This window comes from Athene noctua, chromosome 3 (genome assembly GCF_965140245.1).
Source record: "Athene noctua chromosome 3, bAthNoc1.hap1.1, whole genome shotgun sequence".
In the NCBI taxonomy this organism is placed as follows: Eukaryota; Metazoa; Chordata; class Aves; order Strigiformes; family Strigidae; genus Athene; species Athene noctua.
In genome coordinates this window covers 49740557-49756391 of record NC_134039.1, presented here as the reverse complement: position 1 = coordinate 49756391, position 15835 = coordinate 49740557, and the positions used below count along the sequence as shown (strand labels likewise).

General features: G+C 39.9%; 1 protein-coding gene across 3 annotated transcripts in view; it reads left to right on the top strand.

The window, feature by feature from the left end:
- The window catches only part of MSRB3 (methionine sulfoxide reductase B3), an 87186-nt gene that overhangs the window by 48733 nt on the left and 22618 nt on the right, over positions 1–15835 (top strand). The window lies entirely within an intron of this gene.

The following is a 15835-nucleotide window of genomic DNA, read 5'->3' as shown; positions in this document are numbered from 1 at the left end:
TTGTCTTCTATATGGTTTGCTTAATGGAGTGATTACAATTGCTTATAATGATACAAATTTTACAATATATTTTAATCAGAGTATGTATGAAATAGCATGTTTCCTTTTATCCCAGTTACAACAGGATTTGGGTTTGAAATGTGAGGTATTATGTTGTTTTTTCTTTCAACATTAGATTTTATCTTTGGAACTGTATGGGGGTGAAATCTACCGCAGGAAGCATTTATATAAGCCAATTCCTATATCTTGTATACTTGAGTCATCTTGCTTCTATTATGATTTTAGTCTATGAGTTTGAGGTTGCTTGCTTTAAATATTGCTTAAATGAACTCTGTGCTAAGACTGCTTCTCGGATCTTGACAAAACAGTTTTACACAGGGGAATAGCTTCATACATTGTCTGCAGTTGCCCCCTTTCTTTTAGTAAAGTCGCCAAAACTAGGTTGTGGGACAGAATGTCAAATGTCTCACTTTTCTGATGAGGGGAAAATGCTGTCTGCAGAACTTTGATTTTCTTGGTGAATTAAGCTACAGACAGTTTTCTGACCTTCCCTTTTGAAGCAGCTGTCCTGTTAGGTGCACCATTCTATGTGCCTGTCCCCTTGGCAGTGGAGGTGGGGCTATGGTATTCCCTAAGGACCACAGAGTAGTGGTAAAAGTTTGGCACTACCGCAGCTATGGCGAACACCTGCTCAGGAAGTGTCACCAGGCCTCTGTGACTGGACTCTGTAGGGTGAGCATGAGCTTTTAAATGTCTCTTCTTCATCTGTGTGGGCTCCACAGGCTTGCTTTCCTTGAGCTTGGGTCTGTGTTTTGGGCACAGTTTCTCTTATCTTCCAGCACAGTGGTGCTGGAAAGCCTGGTTGCCCAGAGACTAGAGGACTAGAGTTGCTCTCCCTGCCCCGCTCTTCTGAAGGTGCTCCTTAGGCACTATTCTCACAAGGCCAGAGCTCTGGCCTTGTGAATACCTGATGCAGTTTTGCCTCCTCAAGAACACAGAGCACACAGAGGTTGCAAAAAGATTTGGAAGTAAAGACCATTCACAGGAGACCACACAAAAAATATATAAATGTAGATGAGCAGTAAAAGACCCAAGCTCTTCTCTGTCTCCACCTTTTTTTGCTGCACCTAAATATTCTCTGGACGTGCACCAGAATTATCTGCATCAGGTGATTAACGGTTTTTTGCTGTCAACATCATCAGGTAGCATGAACATCAAAGTACTTTGTATAACATCAGGGATTCAGTATGGGAAGGTCTGGGGCTGAGGAATTAGGTTTATTCCTCCTTTTTCTGAAGAGCCTCATTTTCATCTTCTGCTTTGGTTGGAATAGTTTCAGGCTTTCCTGTCATAGGACCCTGGCCACCCCCAAGGTGTTTTAAGGTTCCTCACTTGGTGATCCATTGCGGATTGCCAATGCGTGCCAGCCTGGGCTCCTGGTCTCATTTTATTCTTTGCCCCAAATGCTGTACTTGGAACTGGTAATTACTGAGGTTTAATGCCTTGGTCTCATCAGTACTGCCTCTTTCAGCACAGGTTTCAGGAAACAACCGAAGCTAGATGTTAAAAGATTAAGCGCATTATTAAAATGGCATTTTAAGAAAAAAGAATTCACAGAAGCTCCATAAACTCAAAGCAAATTTCATGGCCAGCAACACCAAGGCTGACAAAAACCCTTATTGTTGTGAAAAGTACAGCAGCCTTCCCTTTATTGGACAGTACTCAGTTCTTCCACCAAGAAATTTTTCTTGAGAGTCAGATAGTGTGAGCACTTAGAGTTTATCTTTTGATCTCTATATGTGAGAGCAAAAGAAATACTGAGATCAAGTCAACATGTATCACCCAAATAAAACATCACTGGTTTTTGTTTCCCCACCAAAGATTTTGCCATCTCTTTCCAAAACCAGACAACAAGCCTAGACCTCCTGCTGCCTATGAGTGAATAAGAGGGTGTAGGCAGGGAGTGAAAGGATGCATTGGTGATGGCAGAGAGGCATCCTCTTTTAAAAATCTTTATGTGGTATGGGGGGTGCAGTGTCCTGTGTAGCACCATGTTCTACGTAACGCAGGCCTTTGAAGTATGTAAACGTAGTGTTGATTTTAAAAGGGCTGCTGCCATTTGACACCAATGATATTTATGCAACCTTCAGTTCCTTGGAGATACCTTAAGGTATTTTCGTATCCCTCATTTCGTTTTGAATTCCCCAGACTGTGATTCCTGAGTAAAGCAACGATCTTGCAGACTGGAACAAACATGCTTTGTTATTGTTTATCTCATGTTACTCAAAACAGTTGAAGCGTTGAACATGGGAATGAGGTAACTTTATTCTAGAATGAATATTTTCTTCCAGGGAGCTGTTCTACAACCTGTCATGTGCTCTAAATTAAACCTAATGTTAATTCCAGTGAACTTGCAAGTCTAGATGTGCCCGTGTTAAGCATTTATCAATGCTTATTATACTTGTCTTTTCTAGAAATATTTGTGAAGTGTTGAAGAATTAAACGAAATCTTTCTGAAGCAAGTACAAAGTCTGGAATACAGCTTTAAAAGTGCCCAGTAGGCTCACTCTAAATGTAAAGCTTGGAAATGTTGTTCAACATTGAAATATTAGGCAAACATTGTCAAAAGAAGATTAATTTCAACTTGAGCATTAACTTAAAAGAAGGCTGTAGAATTCCTATAGTGATGATCAGGATTTATCATACAAATAGCTATAACATCTGTAGGGAACACACATTCTTCATATCATGACTAACAGTTCCATCTGAGAAACTTGTTTTTCTCTGCCGATTCTTTGTAAGTCTAGAGCTGGCAGAATTTCTGTCTTAGAGACCATGGGGTTAGCTTCATGCTGTTAGAAGATCTTATGAAATGAAACAATTTTGCTTTCCTGTCATAATATGATTAATTTCACTGGTACTGAAAATAGATTTTTTTAAATAAAAAAGTACTTGAAAGCTAAAAAGGTTGTAGGAAAAATATTTTTTTTCCCTTTAAATTTATTAGGGAATGAAGCAAACCACAAAAACTACAGCGGAAACAGTTTTGTTCTAATTATTAGTATTTTGGTAGTGTCTAAAATGCTCATGGTGCTATGTGCTTGGTTTGCAAATTTTAGAATTTAAGAATGTAAGAATCATATCGAAATAATGAATTAAAGATTTTTTTTTTAGTTTAGAGAAAAATAGGTCTTCAGGATGTTGTTCCATAACAGGAAGAGTTTGTAGGTCTCAAAAGCTGTTGCTGAACCCTGTTAATCCCACCTTAGTAATAAAAAATAAGCATAGAAAATTCAAACAACTGCCTCAGCAGGCCCACTGGTCACCAGGGAATGGTCGTGATGAGTTTTCTACTGCCTACCAGAGGGCTGGAGTTTTCTTGGGGCATCTCCTGTTGTATTTGGTGTATCCTGCAATGTCACTGTGGAGGTGAGCCATGTGATATTCAAGTGATAGTGTTGGCAGTGAAGTCATGAAGGGGAAGAAATCTGAGTTTTGTTCTGTGTTAAAAAGAAAGGACAAATCCCCGGACAATACACGTAGCCTCCAGTGGAGTCTGTTTTATACATGTATCACTCAGATGGTGGAATGGAGGAAGTCAGAGAGCGCAGGGTGCAATGAAGTGACAGTTGGGGAAGCACCGTGCAGTAGAAATGCATCTGTGCACTAGCAGAAGAGAGAGGAGTGCACAAGGACAGACAGGGCCTTCAACAGTTTTCTTCATCATTTGCTGTGCCATCTTCCCAGTTCTCTCAAAAAAAGAGGTGCATCTCCAAAACCCATTCTTCTGTCTCCCTGCTTCTATACAGATCAAATGAAATATAGAGATTACCTATATGATTTTATATTACTGTTTGTGTCAATACTTTGGAAGCATTCCAATTAGTATCAGGAATTAAGCTATAATAGCTGCCCATGCAGCTAGAGGCAGTCCTGAGGGACAGCTACACATGAGCTTTTGTTGATCCCTGCTCCCTAGCAGTCAAATACAAAGCAAGTCAAGGAGCCCCCAACAGTTCCTGGAATTTCCTTCACCTGCCTTGTCTGGACTCACAGTGTCAGCCGCTCATTTTTCCTTTCTGCACATCACTTTTTCACCCAGAATGAGCGTATCCCACTCTGTGGGTGTTTCACCCAGAATGTGGTGTTTCACCCAGAATGAATGTCTTTGGCACTGCACAATGCTGCCACCCCTCTATCCCCATCAAAGTTCCCATCCTTTCCTTTCTCACTTCTTGGATTTACTGGTATCATTCCCTTAATGTGGCCCCTATGATGTACTAACTTGCTAGGCTGCATGATTCAGCACAGGTGCTAGAGAACAGTCAAAGAAAATTATAAGGTTGGGGGTGGTCAGATGTTTTCCTCTCATAAATTCCTCTTGCCTCCACTTCCAGATGTTCAGCAATAGACTTTCCAAACTCTTGCTATCAGCCCTGATTTCCCCTAGCCTGTCATCAGTCCACTGTATGAAAGTCATTGGTGCAACTATTAAGAGCATAAGGAACTCTTTGCCTGACTAAGAGAGAAATGAAAACCAAAAGGCATCTTCAGAATGAGCATTTCTTGCTGCTAGAGAAACCCAAAAGAAACTTAACTTGCCTGAAACCTTAGGTCCATGAAACAGTAGGGTACTTAGTAATATCATCCATCGATTACTTGGATCATAGATCTAAATACAGATTAACAAATCAATTCCTAAATTTTATTGATGTCAGCTTTTTCGCCCAGGTTGTGATAGAGCGGTTCTTAATTTCTTCTTAGCAAGACTGAGTAGTTTCAGGAACAGAGAGAAGAAGAGACATTTGGTGTTTGTAAAAAACCATACTGACAAGTTCATCAATCACCCTACAACCAGCATATTTGCTTAAAAAATATAAAAAGGTTACTTGCAGAGTCTGTAACAAGGAAGAGTGGCTAAATTAACTGAGATCCTGAATAATAGGGACGCTCCAGAGCTTTTTGGATGTGGCAGATGACCTCTCCAGAGTCTCTTTCAACTATGAGGAATTATTTCCTTCTCTCTGGCCATCACCAGCGTACAGATTCTTCAGAAGGTGTGTGAGCTGGCACAGAGGGAAGATGGGAGACAGCAACTACATAAACAGAGCAACAGCTCAGATTATCTTACTTTTTACTTGTCAGTGCTATTTTGTTTTTGACATTAACAACTTTACAAGCAGATTGTTAGGGATGCAATGGTTGGAGAGCATGGTCTGTTATATTTGTTCAGCAGCAAGATGAGCATTCAGATTCAGATGCAACCTGAACCATCTGTTGAATGTTTTCAGGGCCATACTGCAATGTGACTTAGTGTATAGCTGTCTGGGACATCTCACTGGTACATCCCAGTGAACTATGTGGTTGTAACAGCACTGATCTGTGGTAACTGACCATCACCCTGCTCTTACATGTCTTGTAAAGGATAGCGAAAGTTGGTCAAATTATTTCAACATATAGAACAATATTTTAATTTGTGGAGGGCATATTGTAAGCATGCAGGCAGCTCACTCATCTAGGATTTTTAAAGAAGGCAAGCAGCTGCCAGAGGATGCCAAATGTGTAACTTAGCAAATTTTAATACTGGCTTTGTGGTTGCAGATGTCTTTTCCTCCCACTTTCTCTGTTCATCTTATTTATATCTGAGCTGGACTATTCCTTGCTATCATTGGCGTGATTCTTCTCAGTTATCAAAGTATTTCAGTAGGAAGCCTGTTCTCTTCCATAAGCTAGATCCATGAGGCTAGTGGAGGCCAGCAGCCTTGATCAGACTCACAACAGCCTTCTGTATGAATAATTTGTGTGATTTCTATTTTGAGGGGGTTTTGGATAATACATTCCTCCCTCCAAAAAATTCTGTTTGTGTTCTTGTTAATAGGGCAGCTACTTTGTGAGCTAGCACACATGCACACTTGTGCCACTCTTGCATGAAGCACTGTTTGTCAGCGTGTGGTAAGAACTGTACATTAAAGGGCCTTGCTCGTGGAGCCAGGAATATAATATCAACAAAGACAAATACAATTTTCTATTTTTGTCTTACATATACTTTAATGATCACTGCTGCTTCTTTCTTGCCTTGCTCTGAGGATCTTGCTGAGAAGATTTTGCAATGTGTTTAAATTGGTTCTGTAATGAAAATACTTATATTTAGGTTTTCCATTATTATCATTAATGTAAGCAAATTAATCAGATTTATTTAGGAGAATTTTTTTACCCTTCTTTCTAAGTACTAAAGACAATCTTTTCTATTTTTTACTTCATTGTAAACAGCTAAAAAAGGCTGTCTTTAAGAAGCAATTTGGCAAAAGTAGTCTGAGAAGACATGAATAATATATAAATCATGGTTTTATTACATGGAATTGGAAACTGGTACTCAGTTAAATTATAAACTATAAAGTCGATTGGCTGAGGATTTTTTATTTGTCATAAGTATAGCTGCCTCAGATAGGTTTGGTCTATTGTTAGTCAGCAAACTGCTCTTTCAAGTTAGCAACATTCAGCAGCATAACATCTTTACTGTTCTGGAGGGCTGGATTTCTTAAATACAAAAATGTTGTGATTCTTGCTTAGACCTCCTAGTCATTGTGCAGTTTTTTACTGAGCAAGACTACCTAATTGGTTTTCAAGAGCTACTTGCATTGCAGTCTTGTGCAGTGGACAAAGTAGAAGATTTTTGGTGATACCCTTGAATTAGTCTACACTTACAGACTTCATGAAGAGTTTTCCTGTTCCTTTTAAGTGAAAATTCATTCAGTCAAATTAACCCTATTACAGACTAACTGTGATAATTAATTTTGCCATAGTCCCATTTAATTAGCCAAAAATGGAGTATGTGCAAGAGAAGCCACAAGAATGGACAAGCAGGGAGGTTTCTGGTCACAGCTGTGGCTCATTGAGATGGTTATATAGCTCAAATGCAACGTACCCACACCATGTACAGCTCAAGTCAGTTGTATTGTTTCATTGCTTTATTGGTACTCTATTCATTTAAACCATGGAGTGGGGGAAAAAACTGCCTGTCTGCTTTGTAATTTGGAAGCTGAACTATAATTAATTTGTAAGTGGAGTGTTATGGCATTGTACATCATGTACGTCCTTCTGCAGAGGTTTTGAAGAATGGCAACATGGGATAACTGTTTAGCTCACTGCATGGTGCCAGGAAACAAGAATTCTGTAGGATACAAGAATACTTCACATCACTACTATCTTTTGGTGCAGAAACTATCATCATCCATCTGGGTGTATATAGGTAGCTGGGATGTGCAGGTTTGGGCATAGTTTGGATGGCTGTTTCGTATTCTTAATGTTGTATGGCCATCTGCTGATTCTGTACCCTGTTCCAGCATGTCTAACAGCTCTGTGACCTTGGGCAAAGTACTTTTTCCGTATGACTTTTTTCTCCTGCTCACTGTCTGTCTAGTTTGTTTATATTTCAAGGCTTTTCAGGGAAGGAGCTGCCTCTTGCTATTGAGCATGTCCAAGACCTAGCGCAGTGGAAACACTTTCTTGGTTGAGATCATCTCTTAGGTCCCCATAAATCAAATCATGGGTGGCCTTTACATAGTGTCTCCTTTTACACTGAGCAAATGAAGTTCTGTTAGAAAGAGTCTCTGGAAAGCAGTATAAAAGGCAGCATGGTAAATGTATTCAACTGAATTAGAGTTTTTTACCCTGCTTACACAGTCACCTGTACCACAAAATTTGTGTCAAGGGGATCTCAGTTCTGTGCAGAAAAAATACAGTTCATGTAAATGGTCTTCCCAGGTCCAGAATCTCTCATGTAATTGAACTGTGTAGTTTCTGCAGCAGAATGAATGACTGTGGCTATAGATAAAGGCCTGAATTTGTTTGTTAAAGTCCAGTATGTAATAAGAGTGGAGTTCAAATGACATGTAAATATGATCTGAGGGCTTAGGCATGTAGGACAGAAAATACTTAATAGAATATAAAATTTCCAAGAGCTCTTGAAGACTAATATTTCTATCAGAGATACGTGTCTAAGAAAGCAGGTTTTTACCTGTTTATCATAGGATCATTCACCCATGCATTGATTTCTGAAAAAAAATGTGCTGTGTTTGTGTGGCAGGGTTTTTGTCAATGAGGGAGGGGTCTACAGCAGTGGCCCCTTGAGGAGCTTCTCGAAGGTCCCCCAGCTCCAAGTCAGACCCACCTCTGGCCAAGGCCAAGCCAATTAGAAATGGTGGCTGTGCCTTTGTGATAATGTATTTAAGAGAAGGAACCTGGGAGGGTCTGGGATGTGTGAGGAGTTACAAGGAGGACACCTGTGAGAACACTGAGGTCAGTGGAAGGAAGGAGGATAAGGGGGGGGGGGGGTATGCAGGAGCAGAGACTCCCCTGTACCCCATGGTGAGATGTCAGGGCTGACCTCCCGCCACCCATGGAAGTCACCGGAGGAGCAGATGTGCACCTGCAGCCTGTGGAGGATCCCACGCAGGCGGCGGCACTTAAGGGAGGTCAGGACTCTGAAGGAAGAAGAAGCCTCTGCTGTTGTAGTTCAGTGCTGGGAGGACTGCAGCATGCAGTGATGACCCATGCTGGAGCAGTACAGGAATGGCTGTGGCCTGTGGTAAGAACTTACACTTGAGAAAATTCGTGGAGGACTGTCTCCCATGAGAGGCGAGCCATGTGGAGCAGGGAAAGAAAATGCAGAGGAGCCCTTCTGCTGACCGCAGGAGGAAAGAGTGGTGGTCTGACTGGAAATACTCTATTCCCTGTCCCCATGCTGCTGGGGAGAGGAGGTGGAGATACCCGGAACAAAACTGAGCCCAGGAAGAAAGGAGGAGTGAGAGGAGGTGTTTGCAAGATGTGGTAATACTTCTCACTGTCCCACTCTGTCTGTTGTCAGATGACCCTTTGACTTCAGAAGCTTATCGATGGGACAGTCTGCACCCAAACACCAGGCAAAGAGGAGTCCTGAGGTGTTTTTTGCCTGTATTCCTTGATGAATTTAACAGGACAGGATGGTTATGGTCAACGTGTCTCATTAAGCACAGTATCTTCAGTAGCTGACTGCACGTTGTTCAAAATTGCATATCTTCTGTTTTGATCAGCATAGTTTATGGGGTTATGAATTTGAATAAGAAAGAGGCGCAAGCTGGTTTTGTTTCTTCCCTCTGGATTTGTCAGTGAGAGAAAGACCCTTAACATCTTTTCTGTACAAGATGATGAGAATTATATCATAGTATTAGTTGAAACCGGAGGAAGTTTCCTACTTGAAAAAAATTACCTGTTTCATTTTATTAGACTGGACAAACTAGCCAAGTAATAATTATTAATGACAGAAGATTCAATAAAGATTAAAATATTTCATGTTTTTATTTCATTGATGTAGTGCTGTAAATTTATGACCAGTAAGAAACCATACAAAAGAGCTGTCAGCTTTTACTAGTTCCCATTTTAGTGTCTTATCAAAACTAATTTCAGGTTTTGTAGTACTAAAAGTAAAGGGAAGAATGCAAGATGCTTTTAATCAAACTGGAATGTTCAGTGATCACCATCAAAATCTTTACAGTGTTGATCTGAGTATGAAGCAAAGAACATTAATTTGTCTTTTGTTGACTTAATTTAGTGGCAGCCATAGCCTTTAAGATGTAATGCTAGACAAGTTTGTGTCATACCATTGCAACTGCCTCTGTACATGTGAACACCCGTCTGCTTAGGATTAAGTCCTAAATCAAAACACCAATGAGGTCTAATGCTGCCACTTTAAGTCAGACACAATTTGCACTGAGTTTTATGTCAGGACAGCATCATCAGGTCTTAAGCCAGATGACAGTGAATTAAGTTACAAGGGCTGAAAGATGCAAGGATGCAAGGAAAGAATTGCATCCCTGTGTGATCTGATCAGGAGTCTTAGCAACCTTATTTTCCATCGGGGACTGAGTTACCATTCTTTATTTTTTAGTGTACCATTGTCATGCCTGCCTGTTGTTCTTTACAGAGTAAGTGGTCCCAGACTTTTCATCAGCCATGATCCAGATATCTGAACAATCTTAGATCTGTATGCCCTTCTCCAGACACCATGCCTATGAAGATCACAAAATTAATATTCTCAGTGCTTGGTTGTTCTAAATAAACCCTGGAGCATCTTATTTAGCACTAGTCTTTGGTCTTCCTTACTAGCTGTAACAACAGAGTTGCTCTGATTATTTGCATAATATCTTTTTCAGGTTATCTCTGTGTCTAGCTTTCACACAAACCCATGTGTCTGAGGAGAAACAGTAGCATTTCATTTGAAGCGATATTTTATACAAGCTAATACTATATCAGGGGGAGTGGGATCATCTTATCTAACTGTAATGATCTACCTTAAAATAGCCCTCTGAGCTTCATCCAGAGTCAGTTGGAAGAGGTAAACATCCTCAGAGGAGTACATCCCTTCTGCTGGAGAAATCAGGGGGTGCACTGAATCACCCTTTTGAGTGCCCATCAACTTTAGAGTTAGGCATGTATCTTTAGTAGTTAAAGTTAGGAGAGATTGTCTGGAATGGATGTGCAGAGAGCTGGGGATGAGTGGGTGTAATCCCCAAGTCACTTTCCACAGCTACCACTGTGGAGGTGAAGTGGAAAAAAATCATAAATTTAAGAGGTATTTATGGAAGGCACGAGTTTACCTGTGATTATTTTAGTTCTTTTTCTCCTTGTACGCATTTTCATTTCCCTTTTTTCAATCTTCTTCAAAAAATCTGCTTATGTGTCTCTTGTTATTGTTACCTCAGAGGATTGCAGCAATTTCCTTCTCTTTCTCTTGAATTATGAGTAAGAATTTTCAGATGTGAAAAAGCTGACAAAATGTGTTTCGTAAATAAAACATTCACCACTGTTCATCCATTCATAGGCAGGAAGAGAAATATGTAACTGAAAGAGAGGTGGCCTAAGGGTAACAAGAGTGAATCAAAAATGTTGTAAATGTATTAAATTTAGCTTGAGTCAGGGCCCAAATATTAAGCTGATCTTTAGCATGTTTCAGAAAGCACATGAAATTTTCCATAAGCTTAGTAAGCAGAGATTTTGCCGATTTTATGTCGCTATTCTTGAGCTTTTAGAAAGTCAAAATCTTTTAGCTTGTGTTAACCGTTCTAACCAAGTTAAGAACACCTGACACAATAAATGCAGATGCAAAAACTGGAAGGTATATTTTTAAAACATTAAAATTTAGAAACAGAAGCATTCTGTTTCTGCCTCTTGCTTTTCAAGGAGATGGTCATAAGAACAGAATTCCCCTGTTTATATTCTTTTAAAAAAAAATGTTTACCCATAAGATTTATGTTTTTTGAAAGTTCTCATATACTCACTTCCATACTATTATCTACCCTTTAGTCAGTGATTTCTTTTTTCCCTGTCATACACTCTATATTTAAGGGATTTAAACAGAGTCCCGGGAATATGGATTTTCAGTGGGGTGGGATTTGGAATGTCAATTGTTTAGCACTGCTAGAATATCTGGAAACTGATTAAGATATATTTAGGTTGAAGAGTGGTGGAAAAAATGTGTTTGTGAATAAAAAATCTGCTGCATAAAATACTGTGTTGAGGACATTAGGTTTCTGGAAACAAGTTCAAAAGGCAAGACGGAAAAATACAGATTTTCACTGAAATTTCATCCCTCCCTGCTTTCAAGGATAGTAAGAAATCCCTGATTGAAGAAGTACTGTCAGAGCTGGACTTCAGGTCATGAGTTAGTATTAGTGTTAGACTGTGGCAAACTGAAGTGGCTATCACTTATCCAGTTAACTGCCTTTGCTGGAAAAGAGAATTATAGGAACTCTCTTTTTAAATAATTCTATTTTCTTTACTAGCTGCCTGTCTGAGACTCTTCCCTTGCCCCACAATGTTGACGTATCTTGGGTGTACCTGGATCTGTGTCATTGTGGCAGTATGAATAAACAGGGTTGCATTTTAATGTCGAAGAATAGCATGATGTTGAAACCTATGCTGGCAGCTGCTTTCACTCCTTTGGTTTCAGGCATCACAGTATAGACTATATAAAAAGTAAGTCCCACTCCTAAAAAACCAGAGACATGTACATAGCAATGTACAACTGTAATCTTAGCTCCCTTCTTCTAGTCTCTGTAAAAGTAATTTCTTTAACATTAACATAAGTTTTAACATTAATATAAGTTTTCATGCTTTCTCGCACAAGGAAGGTCTGTGCCCAAAGGACCTATTCTGGCCAGGACGTGTAGCACACCAGTGAGACTCCCCACTGGGACATGCCCCCTCCTGGGCTGCTGTTTCTGTGGAGGAGGGAAGTGAGTATCTGACTACCTCCCCACCTCCTGTGAAGACTTGGCCCAAGTTCAAGTCTGAGACCCATGTTGGCACTCACTTAGGGTGACTGCTAGTATGGCACCCAGAATGGCAAGGCAAATTGACTGTATCTGGGTGGGAGTAAGGACACAGACCTTCATCTAAATGCCCTTGGCCTTAATGTGATCTGATCTTCCTTCATCAGATCAAGAAAGGGGTGGACCATACAGAGACTCTGTCCATCCCTCCCCCTGCTACCCTCCTTTCCACAGCAAAGAGGGTTATTGGGAAACTTCAGAAGCTAAAACTCGTGAGATTTCCACTGGCACTTTGCCTCTGAGAATGTTTTTACTTATCCACAAATGATTGAGCTTTAATGAGTTTCTCATAATTTGTACAAGCAGTAACAGTATATTTCTTTTGTTTCTCTGCCAATAGTTCTTGCATATTTTTTAAAATTTTCATCAACTATATTGGCCAGTGCCAGGCTCAAACCTTGCACAGATGGAGGTGGACAATAACATTAAAATGCCTAAATAATCAAATCTATTACAGCCTGCAGTTTTGTTTTAGCATTTGGATAGGGCTGTGTTACTTCACATTTTAAAACATACAGGTGCTCTGTTAAAGCAGCTGAAAGAGTAAGGCAGAATGTTTTTTAAATTCATAAAGATTAATAAATGAAGGGCATTCAGCATCATCTTCAGTGCAATGTGAAGAATAAGATTATCTAAGTTATGCAGACATTCTACCTTTAATTTAGGCTGTATTTACAGAAGCTTCTCACTCATATCTCATTAGTTCAATGTTCTGGTTTATTTGTGCAAGCCTGTTTTAAAACTAATGAATGATAGGGAAATAGAGAGTTACAGCAGTGATAGCAGGTATTTAAAAAACACTCAAAGCAAGACTGAAAATACTATGCTCTCAGGGAACAAACTGATACTTACTGAAGCCCATGCAAATATTTAAATGATCTAATAAAGATTAGTGAATAAAAAAGTAAGAAAAATGGTCTCATGGGATGGGCATAGGAAAGTAGATTGTGAAACCCAGAGATAGCAGAAAGATATGCTAGTACAAAGCAAATAAAATCACTGTTTGCCCTGCTCATCCAATTTACATATTTGGATAGATGTACAGCCTTTCCTGTACATTCTTACTGTAGAAAGAGGTAAAGCGTTCAAATAGAGGAAGCTGAAGTTAGTCCCAGAGGCTGGGGTAGCCACAGCTAGAGCTGTGAGAACAGTAGGATTTTTTATTTGGGATCAAACCTGTATATGGAAACAAGGTTGGGGACTTGTGTGTCCAGGAAAGTTTGCTTCAAGTTGGCAAGCAGAAGGAAAAGATTTTGGTTTTTTCAATGTCTTGAAGTGGGGCAGGGTGTTATACCCCTCAGATTTTTTAACATAAATTGATACTGGAAAGGAAGCATTTCAAACAAAGGCTTAAACTATATGCTTTCAGAATGAAGAGTGGAAAACAGTTGAGCTGTTTGAATTTTATCCAAACTCTCCAATTTTTACAAAATTTGAGAAATTTCCAGAAAGTTTTCTAGACTTCTAGAGACTGCAGTTTAAGGCAATTTTACTGTTTAGAAAGAACCTAAAAACGAATTCCCAAATCTGCCATCAACTCAAAACTCAGGCCCCATTTAATTGGATGTTTAATTACTGGCACCCACAGGTTGGTTTCCTAGATTGCACAATCAGCCAGCTGTGACGGCCTTTCTTTTCAGTGCTGCCCTGGTACAATGCAGCTGAACCCCTCTGTGACCCCTGGGAATCCCAACAATAGAGATGATCAGTCATTGCACACACAGCTCTCCAAAGGTTGATCACTTTGTTTCTTCTTTAAAACGATTCGTAGTTTTGCAAGTATTTTAGACTTAACATTTCTTAGGGTGTAGATTAAAAAATGTGTTAATTGGAGTAACAGCATGAAACAAATATTACACCCAGTGATAGCAGTGCTGGACACCCAAGTGAGGTTGAGCATTGAAAGTTTTGCTTCTGAGGCTGCTCTGAATACAACAGAGTAGGAATTCTTCCTTCTCCCCACTCCACCTCCCCCCACAAAAATACACCAAATCAATGGGATGGTGACTCATGCAAATGAAACACCATCATGTTTCACATCAGAATGTACAACCATTTTAATCTGGTTGAACATGAGGCTCTGAAGCTGATGTCAGATAGGGCCTATACTGAAAATCTGCAGGTCATTAAGCTGCAGGGAGGGAAGTACGTTTTTAAGGTCCATTTTGGAATGTGGGTCAGAGGTTTTCAGGTCCTCTAGTTCTTGCTCTAAGGCCAGAAGCTGCAAGGCTTTTTTCGGTTTTCTGTGAGATGCTTTATGGGCTGTTGCTTGTGGCATGGGAACCAAGTCATCTTTCAGAAACTGATTGTGTTGTTGGCTCTGTTCTTTTCCTGTGGAGATTTGGACCGTATTTTACCTCTTTAGTTGTTTTATGGGAAGGAATCCTATTGAGAACACCTGGACTGATACCATTACAGCATGAGCATTTAAAACCATGGGTATGCCTCAGCTTCCTGGGGAGCTGGGACGAAAATTTTTTGGGCTGACTGTAAACTTCAGCGTACTAGATACCTTTTCAGTTTCAGTGGAGGTTTGAGCTTAGAACGGTCCCTTTTCAGCAACTGAAAGTAGACCTTTTCTGATAAGGCTTAAAGCGATCCACAGACAGAATGTGTATTATTTTGACTTCAATCTGATGAACACGTGAAGGGTAGAGAGGGAAAACCTAGCAACCTCTGGCATTCATTCCAGTCCTTCCCTGTCCCTGCAACTTCCATTGTTCTAATGCTGCTAAATCCGCTTTGCCCGCTCAGAACTTAAGTAAACAGACATTGTACTTGTGGGGAGTTATGCAGCATTTAAAAAAAAGTCTGAGTTTGTTGAATAGAGTTGGATCAGTACTGGGGTAGCTTGGTGTCAAAGGTTAGATTTTGTTATATCCAAGATAGGGTTGGGAACTGACATACTGTAGCTTTTATCTGTTTTTTTAAGTGCTCACAGCATGCTTAGGGAATGAAAAGTACATGGTGTTTCAGTCCCTTTCCTGGAAAGTGCATCCTCTGCTACCTGCTCTCTGAGAAAAGATTTAGCCCAAATAATAACCCAGGTAATTTATTTTAAGTTCTAAATTCGCATACTTTGCTTTTTGTCATGCTGAGATAGAGGAGATCTTTGGAACAGAGGGATTACAGGCTTATTTGAATTATAAAGGCACTGACCTCAAGCAGCCTTTTAGTCAAATCTCTTGTTTATGTGATCAGTTTATAGTCATGTTTCTGTGATACTAGTGCAAAGATGTAGTGGCAATGTTGAGTTCAGGGGTTTACCTTATTCTAACAGTAGAGTTTCTATCAATCAGGGGTATCACAGTAAGTCATCTTTACACCCCTTGCCCTGTATTCTCACCTGCCTTTCGTTGCTTCCAGTGGTTGTTTAACTTCTCAGTTAACTGATTCAATTGCTAGCCTAGAAAAAAAGCTGACTAATTTTCTCCTGGTTTAGTGAATTGAACTTTCTCTCCACAAAT